Raw genomic sequence first — 10,820 nt, 5'->3', positions numbered from 1 at the left:
TGGCCTCCTCTCTTGTGTCTTGACGTAGGGTCCAAGTCTCCTGGCTCTTGTTCGTTGAGAAAATCACGTTCCCGAAGGTTTCATTCCGTTTGGACTCCGTTTGATATTCCTTTTCTTCGAAACCCTAAAATAGGCAAAAAAAAACAATTCTGGGCTGGGCCTCCGGTTAATAAGTTAGTCCCAAAAATAATATAAAAGTGGATAATAAAGCCCAATAATGTCCAAAACAATAGATAATAGAGCATGGAGCAATCAAAAATTATAGATACGTTGGAGACGTATCAGCCCCCATCACCAGTCTCCGGGGGATTTGCTCCCCCATGTGTCCGACGGCCGAGGTATCACCCTCTGGCGCCACCCTGACGGCCTCCTGTACCTCTCCCTAGCCCGGGAAGGTCCTTCAGGACAACACCTCGGCATCGTCCGTGGCCTTGGGATAGGTGGCCACCGGAAGTGACCCACTGTCCATCACCTTTGGATCTAGCGAATTCCCCAAAGATGAGGATCGCTGGGGGAGGGCGTGGGCCGGACTGCAGCACATGATTTTACATATTGAAACCACGAAGTAAAAAAGTGGGATATATGTGTGTATGAGTGCTTTTGAGTACTTACGATTCGGCCAGGGGCTTTTCCCTGGGGCACCACTCGGAGCTGCTGTCAGTGTCCAACACGGAGTTATCTGCGAGGGAGACCTTCCCCTTCTTGGACGTCTCTGCCTCCAGATCTGTGGCGGCCATCCTCTTCTTCTTCCCCCCTCAGGGGGAGAGTTGCTTTCTTGCTCCCCCTCGTCGTCCTCGTTGGCGGGGGAGGAGTGGGTTTCGGCATCTTCAGACATCATGTCCGAAGTACCTTTACGACGGAGGCCGCTTCTTCCCGCCGGGCCCTTCTTCTCTGGCGCCTGGTAGGGTGCCGGAATTAGCATCTTCGTCAGAAGTGGGATTGCTGGGTTTTCCGGCAACGGAGCCGAACATTGGATCCGCTCCGCCTTACTTGTCCAGCCCTGGAAAGACACATGGGGAAGCTTAGACATCTCCCTTGAATGTACGGGTGAAGGATACACCTTGAAATATGAAAAACTTACCGAACTGGCAGGATGGGTCAGGTTGTACCCACGATCCTCGGTCATCTTTGGCCACATCTCAGTGGCCTTAAAAAGCACCTTTCAGATGCCTTCATGTGTGACGCCGAAGAATTGTTGCAAGGTCTGGTGCTTGGCCAGATGGAACCCCCACAAATTGCAAGTCCGGTTTTGGCAAGGAAGGATCCGGCGAAAAAGCATCACCTGGATCATATTGACAAGTACAGCGGGATATTTCACCCGAACCGCGAGTGTCATGTTTCCCACAGGGACTAGGCAACGACGACTGTGCTCGGCTAAATCTAGGTAACACAATTTTGAGAGACAGTTGCAGAAAATAAAACCTAAACTAAACAAGGTTGACGACAAAGAAAATGAAAATAAGCAAGGGGAGGTTGAGATTATCTTACTGTCTTTTTGGTATTTTGCTATTATTTTAGAAACTAAATACTGGCACAGGACATCGTCATCGACAAAAGAAAATAACAAGAGATGATCACAAATATATCTAGCAGACGTATATAAGGGAAGGAAGAGGCATTTATATCACAGACCTTTTTAACACAAGTACTGGAGCTAAAACATATACTACAAAACTGAACAAGTTTCTTCGAAATAAGAGCAGTGCACGAGTGACTAAGCATATACGGATGAGATTATACAAATCACAAGACTAGTACCACGGATCAACACAACAGTATTTAACAACTAAAAATTACTAGTAAAAATTAACGAGTACATCGAGAAGAAATACAGGGTGAACACACATATAAGCTGACAGAGCACTAGTTACCAAAGCAACAACATGTCATATATCAGTTAATTTCCAAAGCAACAAGACATACACTATTCGGAACATAGAATTTTACAGATAAAAACTGAACAATAATAAAGTTGCAAGCTCTTATAAAATCTGAATATTACATGTGCTAAACATCTTAAATTACATAAACTTTAGAGAGAGAGCAGCAGCAGTAAGCTTCAGCAGTACAGAAAAGGAGAGGTTTAGTGAAGAAGAAGAGGCTGCATCAGGAGGTTGAGGGGAAGAAGAGAGCAGCAACAGTGGTGCAAGAAGAAGAACAGCAGCAGGCGTTGAATAGAAGAGAAGCAGCAGCGCTAGGAGAGGGAGAGAGCAGCAACAAGGAGGAGGGAAGGAGTAGCAGAAGGGTTATAGGAGAAGAAGATAGGAGAGAAGAAGTGGCAGCAGGTTAGCAAGAGGAAGCAGCAGAGCGCAGTAGCAGCAGTAGCGTTGGGAGAGAAGAAGTGCAGCAGCAGGGATGTGAGGTGAGGGAAGGAGCGGCAGCAAAGTTTGGGGAAGAAGAAGCAGCAGGGTGAGGCGCTAGGAGAGGGGAAGCAGAGGAGAAGCGGAAGGGCAGCAAGGAGGACGTCGGGAAGAAGAACAACAACGAGGTAGGCGAAGGGAGCAGCAAGGAGAATCAGCAGCAGGTGGAGGCGCGCGGGTACGGCAGGCGAGATGGGCGTTGGTGGTGAAGTTGGTGGTGAGTGGTGGATGTTTGTGGTGGGTGTGCTTATGGTGCGGAGGCGCACCACCACGCTGGCCTGGCCGTGGCGGCGGCCGGAGGTGGAGAAGGAAGGGTGAGGGAGAGAGATGTGATGCCAGGCCCGATTTTGGGGATTGAGAGCGCTAGGGATTTGATTCCCCCGATCGGATCTTCCATTTGCACGTTGGCCCCTGTCCTTTTCTTCTCTCTGCACAAGTTGGTCCTCTTCTTAAGTTTGGCTCCTCTGATTACTTCTTTTTCTTCACGCTTGACTTCCTCCGTAAATTACAGTAACCACAACTTCTTGACACTCTCCATTATAGAAGGATTTTGGGCCTTTTTGCCCTTTTTTGCAAAACATGGAGGAGTTTTGTAAATGTAATATAACGGGAACATCCGTATATTTCTTGAGTAAATAATGTGAAAATATGATTACAATGTGATGCAAAAAGGCTAAAAAGATTATATGAGGAAATGCTCTATCAATCACATTGACAAGCTTGATGTTCTTGTCCACCATGCTCTTGATGCGTGTTTGCAGCGCGGACACCTCGTTCGACGACGCCCAGTCCAAGCCCTTTTCTAGCCAGGAGGTGAGCTGCATTGGGGCCCCGGACTTGAATTCGGGAGCCGTGGCCCAGGTTGTGTCGCAGGGCTCTGTGACGTAGAACCATTGCTTCTGCCACCCTTTGACGGTCTCCACAAAGGTGCCTTTGGGCCATGAGACGTTGGACATCTTGCTCACCATAGCGCCTCTGCACTCTGCTGTTGACCGCCCACCACCTTCGACTTCACATTGAATGTCTTTAGCCACAATCCAAAGTGGGGTGGGATGCGAAGGAAGGCCTCACACACGACAATGAATGCCAAGATATTGAGGAAGGAGTTTGGGGCCAGATCATGGAAATCTAGACTGTAGTAGAACATGAGTCTGTGGACGAATGGGTGGAGAGGAAATCCCAGCCCGTGGACGAAGTGGGGGGATGAATACGACCCTTTCATGAGGCTCCAGGGTGGGGACGATCTGCCCCTTGGCCAGAAGCCGGTGGGCGATTTCCTGGGCCAAGTACCCCGCCTCCCGGAGCTTCGTGATGTCCTTCTCCGTGACGGAGGAGCCATCCACTTGCCCTGCGCTCCAGATCCGGACATGGTCGGAGTGCTTTTTGGAGGCGGAAAGGATGGAAGCTTGGGCGCTGGAGCTCCAGAAGGGATGGGCAGAGAAGAAGAAGGCGTCGGTGAAAGAATGGATCTTTATCCTCTTATAAAAGCAGCGAATGACAAGCGCCTCCCCACTCGCCTTAAAACTCGCCTATTCCCCAAGGGTCGTGCGGGCGGCGCGGTTGGATTACCCACTCCCGTATTGATGAGAATCCCGCAATAAGGGGACATGATCTCTACTTTGACAAGATGTGCCAATGAAAACCGGATCTCGAAACATGGAGCGGGAGGCTAAAAACGGTTCGAAATAATGACCGGGTGAAGACGTGGCGTCTCGTTACAAAAGTTGTCAGTAGATGGGACTCATGAAATATTATACTCTCTACAGTTGTGTGTGGTGCTTATTTTGCAGAGCCAGACACGTTTCCTGTGTTTGAGGACTACCTTGGAGTATTCGGAGGAGGAACCTGCCTTGCAATGCCGAAGACAATTTGCGCGCCGGACACATCGTCATATAAGCCTGGTGTAACACCCATAATGCGACTATATCTCCCACGTGTCGGGGCACGACTTAGAGGCATAGCCGCATGGTAGGTTTGTCGCAAGAGGGGTAATCTTCACACAATCCCATGTACTGAATAAGTAAGGGATAAATAGTTGGCATACAATCGCCACTTCACACAAATACAAGTTAACATACATCATCAAGAATACAATCAAGGTCCGACTACGGAACCAAAATAAAAGAAGACAACCCCTAATGCTAGATCCCCGATCGTCCCAACTGGGCTCCACTACTGATCAACCGGAAAAGACACAACACAACAATCAAGATCTTCGTCGAGCTCCCACTTGAGTTGGGTTCCGTCACCTGCACTGGCATCATCGGCACCTGCAATTGTTTGGAAGTATCTGTGAGCCACGAGGACTCAGCAATCTTACACCCGCGAGATTAAGACTATTTAAGCTTATGTGTAGGAAAGGGTAGTGAGGTGGAGCTGCAACAAGCACTAGCATATATGGTGGCTAACTTACGCAAATGAGAGCGAGAAGAGAAGCAAAGCATGGTCGTGAACTAGAAGTGATCCTGAAACTACTTACGTTCAAGCATAACACAAGAACCGTGTTCACTTCCCAGACTCCGCCAGAAAGAGACCATCACGGCTACACACGCGGTTGATGCATTTTAATTAAGTAAAGTTTCAAGTTCTCTACAACCGGACATTTACAAATTCCCATTTGCCCATAACCGTGGGCACGGCTTTTGAAAGTTCAAAACCCTGCAGGCGTGTCCCAACTTAGCCCATCACAAGCTCTCACGGTCAACGAAGGATATTTCTTCTCCCAGGAAGACCCGACCAGACTCGGAATTCCGGTTACAAGACATTTCGACAATGGTAAAACAAGACCAGCAAGACCGCCCGATGCGCCGACATCTTGATGCGCCGACATCCCGATAGGAGCTGCACATATCTCGTTCTCAGGGCAACACCGGATGAGCTCTCTGTACAACTAAAACCAACCCTCAAGTTTCCCCGAGGTGGCGCTGCAAAGGACTCTAGTTCGGACCAACACTTAGATAAGCACTGGCCTGGGGGGGGGGGCTTAAAATAAAGATGACCCTCGAGAGAGCGACTCCCAAGGGAAAAGTAGGTGGTGGTGAGGCAAAAGGTAAAACCAAGGTTGGGCCTTGCTGGAGGAATTTTATTCAAGGCGAACTGTCAAGGGGTCCCCATAACACCCAACCGTGTAAGGAATGCAAAATCAAGGAACATAACACCGGTATGACGGAAACTAGGGCGGCAAGAGTGGAACAAAACACCAGGCATAAGGCCGAGCCTTCCACCCTTTACCAAGTATATAGATGCATTAATCAAATAAGAGATATTGTGATATCCCAACATATCCATGTTCCAACATGGAACAAACTTCATCTTCACCTGCAACTAGCAACGCTATAAGAGGGGCTGAGCAAAACGGTAACATAGACAAACAATGGTTTGCTGAGTAAGGTGGGTTAGAGGCTTGACATGGCAATATGGGAGGCATGATATAGCAAGTGGTAGGTATCACAGCATAGCAAATAGAGCGAGCAACTAGCAAGCAAAGATAGAAGTGATTTCGAGGGTATGGTCATCTTGCCTGAGATCCCGCAAGGAAGAAGAATGAGTCCATGAAGAAGACAAGCGGATGAAGTCGAACGGATCCTCACAAACGCGACGTTATCGGAACTAAACCGAAGAAGCAACACCGGAAAGAAGCAAACAACATAGTAAACAACCATCACATAAACATGGCATGATGCACAACCAAGTATGATGCATGTCCGGTTTAATGAGGCATGGCATGACAGAGTGCACAAACAAAACTACAAATTAAGTGGAGCTCAATATACAACGATTTGCATGTTGACGGAACACCATATGACTTATTTAGTTTTCTCCCATTTATGTGCTCAATATGCAAGAGGTGAAGCATAATAAAACTACTTAACTAGGCAAGTTTAAATGAGGCTGGAACAACAAACAACAATTCCAGAAAATCCTCATATGCATATATTAGGTTTGGTACTGATCTTCCCTAAAGCATATTTTAGAGTTGTTAAACATGCAAAGTAATTCCACCATGTTAAACTAGGCATTTTTCTACCCCATTTACATATGAAGTTTGTTTAAAACCGAGCTACAGATAATTAGTTATGAATTAAATCATTCTAGCATGGCAATAGGAAAAATATAAGCAAACATCATTTTAAACATGTCAAACATGATTGAAAGTTGAATATTATGAAACTAGATGAAATTCTAGTCAAGTTTCATATATAAAGTTATTACATATGATGCATTATTCATAAGTTATTATATGCATGAAGACTAGTGGTTTTTCTGTAAAACCGTAAACTCTAGATAAAAGGACAGATTCATAGAATGGGGAAAAAACATGACATGGGCTGAATCTGAGGCGGACTGGGCTGCGGGGAACTGCTCACGCTGGGGGAACATCAACTGGGCCGGCTTCATGGGCTGCAGGAAAGAGGTGGCGCTGGGCCTAGGCGAGGCCGGTCCAGACGCCGTCAACGCGCCTGGTTCCGTCGATGCAAGGAGGCAGGGAATCGAGCTCGTGCTCGTCAGAAGGCAGCGATGCTGCAGGGGTGCGTGGGACTCCGGCGAGCGGCAGGATGGCGCGGCTCCGGCGTGGCGTCGGAGAGGCTGGCAGGAGGCGGGACGAGCAGGACGATGATGGCGGCAGCGAGAAAAAGCAGGCGGGGCGGCGTGGGACTTGTGGTCAACGCGGTAGGGGCGGCTTCCTCTGTCTGCTCCCGACAGAAGGATGAAGCGCCGCGCGGATGGAGCTCGATGGACTCCGGCGACGCAGAAAGCAAAGGAGGCCAAGGCGACATGGCAGGGGTGCGTGCAGGGACTTGTCGATCCACTCGACGAGTCAGATCACAGCGGCAGCAGCGCAGCCGTTCCTTCGCAATGGCGTGGAGAGGGACTCTGGTGAGGGGATTTGGCGAGGCAGTGCACGGTCAACGCGAGAAGGCACGCTCAATGCGTTCATCTCCAAGCGCAGACGAGCAGGACGCGGGGCAACACATGCAGTGTCCGGACTTGGGGCTCAAGCAGCGGCGACGTCACGTGCAGGGGAGGTGGACGTCTAGGAAGAAGCTCTCCGGGTCCTTGTGGAAGCGAGCATAGGCAAGGAAGACGGCGGTCAATGCCGTGGTGCTCCTAGCGGAAGAAGCCGGACGGAGACGGGCGGATCAACCCGAGCTCGAGCTAAAACTCGGCTCGGTCATGGCGTCCTGTGAGCGGGAGAGATGTGAGACAAAGAGAAAGAGAAGGAAAAGGAGCTAGAGGAAAAGGAAGAAGGAAGAGGAGCAAGGGGCGGTCTGGTCCTGTGGCGCGGTCGCGGACGACGAGGGCTCCGATGGCCGGCGAGGGTTGGTGGCGAGGTGCTCGGAGGCGGCAAGAGTGTGCTGGTTCGGGAGCGAGTTCTTCTCGCTCGGGCTCCGATCTTGACCGAGCGGGAAGGCAGGGGAGGCCCTCATGGCTGTTGGATGGATGGGTTTGTGGATCTGGAGGTGAGCTCTAGCGGTTGGCTGCGGGAGGATTTGGATCTGGGAAGATCCCAAGGTGGAAGGAGAGACGAGGTGGAGTGGCGGTGCGGTGATGGAATGGATGGGACAACTCCCTAAATTTTAGGGTTGGTCTGTATATATAGCAGACGGAAGGGGTTTTTAGGTGCGTCCGATCGTCATTGGACGGCTCCAGGTCAATTGGGTAGTCAAAAGAAGAAACGAAAGAAGTATTGTGGTATTTCAGGGTTGATCCGGACTCAACTGTTACGACTGAGGGGGCGGGTTAGGGGGTATTTTGTCCCTACGATTTTAATCGGACGGTCCCGGATAAATAGGCTAGGGAGGCCAAAAAGAAAAACTGAGATGTTTTGTAGATGTTTGGGGATGATCCGGATCCAACGGTGACGACTGTCCGGGTCGGGTCTGGGACAACTTTCGAACGCGCGCGCGAGGAGGGCCGCGGGCTGACGAGAGAGTTTAAGTTGGGCCTGGCGGTGAGTGGTAGTGGGCTGTGCGGAAAGCCTTGGGCTGAGAGAAGAGAAGAGAGAGACCCGACGACTATTTCCGGAGACCGAAAACGTCCGACGATAGACCGGCTATACTGCCGCTATAGTTACCCGTTGGGGCATCAAACGAACTCCGAATGCGATGAAACTTGGCAGGCGGCCTACCTACAACATAACAACACCGCATGCCAACTTTCAACCCATTCCGAGAACATTTTTTGGCCACTTATAAAATAATATTTTAGACGTGCCACGGGCGCGTGCGAGTGTGTCTGGGCTCAGAACGGACAATGGAGAGAATGGGGAGACCTGGACGAATGCAAGTTTTGAAAACATGATGATGCAATGCACATGATGACATGGCAAGATGCAACACGCAAGCGAATGACATGGCAAAGACGACGAATAACTGGGAGACACCTGGCGCATCGGTCTCGGGGCATCACACCTGGTTCAGGGGCTACTGAGGGAGTCCTGGATTAAGGGGTCCTCGGGCTTCCGGGCTATGTGACGTGGGCCGGACTGATGGGCCACGAAGATAGAAGATATAAGAGACTCTCCTTTGCGTGGGTGGCAAGCTTAGCATTAGGATATGAAGATTCCTTCCTTTATAAACCGACTCTATACAACCCTAGGCCCCTCCGGTGTCTATATAAACCGGAGGGTTTAGTCCGTAGAGGCAATCACAATCATACAGGCTAGACATCTAGGGTTTAGCCATTACGATCTCGTGGTAGATCAACTCTTGTAATCCTCATATTCATCAAGATCAATCAAGCAGGAAGTAGGCTATTACCTCCATCAAGAGGGCCCGAACCTGGGTAAACATCGTGTCCCCTGTCTCCTGTTACCATCGACCTTAGACGCATAGCTCGGGACCCCCTACCCGAGATCCGCCGATTTTGACACCGACAGTCGTCTCGCCAACTATTGCATCTACAACTATCGCTACCGCATAGTGATAAAGTAAAGCAATTACATGGCGATTGCATTTCATACAATAATGCGACAACCATAAGGCTCTAGCTAGTTGCCAATAACTTTTACAAAACATGATCATCTCATACAATAACTTATATCACATCATGTCTTGACCATATCACATCACAACATGCCCTGCAAAAACAAGTTAGACATCCTCTACTTTGTTGTTGCAAGTTTTACATGGCTTCTATGGGCTTCTAGCAAGAACTGTTCTTACCTATGCATCAAAACCATAATGATTTTTCATCAAGTGTGATGTTTTAACCTTCAACAAGGACCGACCGTAGTCAAATTCGATTCAACTAAAGTTGGAGAAATAGACACCCGCCAACCACCTTTATGCAAAACAAGTTGCATGTCTGTTGGTGGAACCGGTCTCATGAACATGGTCATGTATAGTTGGTCCGGGCCGCTTCATCCAACAATACCACCGAATCAAAATAAGATGTTGGTGGTAAGCAGTATGACTATTATCACCCACAACTCTTTTGTGTTCTACTCGTTCATATCATCTACGCACAGACCTAGCTCTGATGCCACTGTTGGGGAACGTAGCATGCAATTTCAAAAAAATTCCTATGATCACGCAAGATCTATCTAGGATATGCATAGCAACGAGAGGGGGAGAGTGTGTCCATGTACCCTCCTAGAACGAAAGCGGAAGTGTTAGGTTAACGCGGTTGATGTAGTCGAACGTCTTCACGATCCAACTGATCTAGTACCGAACGTACGGCACCTCCGAGATCAGCACACGTTCAGCTAGATGAAGCCCCTTGAACTCTTGATCCATCAGAAGCTCAAGAGAGAGTTTCGTCAGCACGACGGCATGGTGACAGTGATGGTGATGTGATCCACGTAGGGCTTTGCGTAAGCACTACGATGTTATGACCGGAGGAGTAAACTGTGGAGGGGGGCACCGCACACGGCTAAGAGAGTAAGTGTTTAGCTTTGGGGTGCCCCCTGCCCCCGTATATAAAGGAGGGGAGGAGGAGGTCGGCCACCAAGGGGGCGCGCTGATACGTCTCCATCGTATCTACTTTTCCAAACACTTTTGACCTTGTTTTGGACTCTAACTTGCATGATTTGAATGGAACTAACCCGGACTGACGCTGTTTTCAGCAGAATTGCCATGGTGTTATTTTTGTGCAGAAACAAAAGTTCTTGGAATGACCTGAAACTTCACGGAGAATATTTTTGGAATATATCAAAAATATTGGCGAAAGAATCAACGCAAGGGGGCCCACACCCTTTCCACGAGGGTGGGGGCGCACCCACCCCCTGGGGCACGCCCCCTATCTCGTGGGCCCCTTGAGGCTCCACCGACCTCAACTCCGACTCTATATATTCACGTTCAGGGAGAAAAAATCAGAGAGAAGGATTCATCGCGTTTTATGATACGGAGCCGCCGCCAAGCCCTAATCTCTCTCGGGAGGGCTGATCTGGAGTCCGTTTGGGGCTCCGGAGAGGGGAATCCATCGCCATCGTCCTCATCAACCTTCCTCCATCACTAA

General features: G+C 49.3%; 1 long non-coding RNA gene across 1 annotated transcript; it reads right to left on the bottom strand.

Annotated features, from left to right (window-relative positions):
- Positions 1-218: 218 nt before the first annotated feature.
- On the bottom strand, positions 219-2,779 carry LOC119302513. Its single transcript, XR_005147620.1, has 3 exons — positions 1,082-2,779; positions 613-1,000; positions 219-530 (listed from the first exon to the last, which is right to left on the bottom strand). It is a non-coding gene; the product is annotated as an uncharacterized LOC119302513 (long non-coding RNA).
- Positions 2,780-10,820: the final 8,041 nt, after the last annotated feature.

Source organism: Triticum dicoccoides, chromosome 5A (genome assembly GCF_002162155.2).
Source record: "Triticum dicoccoides isolate Atlit2015 ecotype Zavitan chromosome 5A, WEW_v2.0, whole genome shotgun sequence".
Taxonomy (NCBI): Eukaryota; Viridiplantae; Streptophyta; class Magnoliopsida; order Poales; family Poaceae; genus Triticum; species Triticum dicoccoides.
Note: the sequence above shows the minus strand (reverse complement) of the source record. Positions and strands in the feature narration are given on the sequence as shown.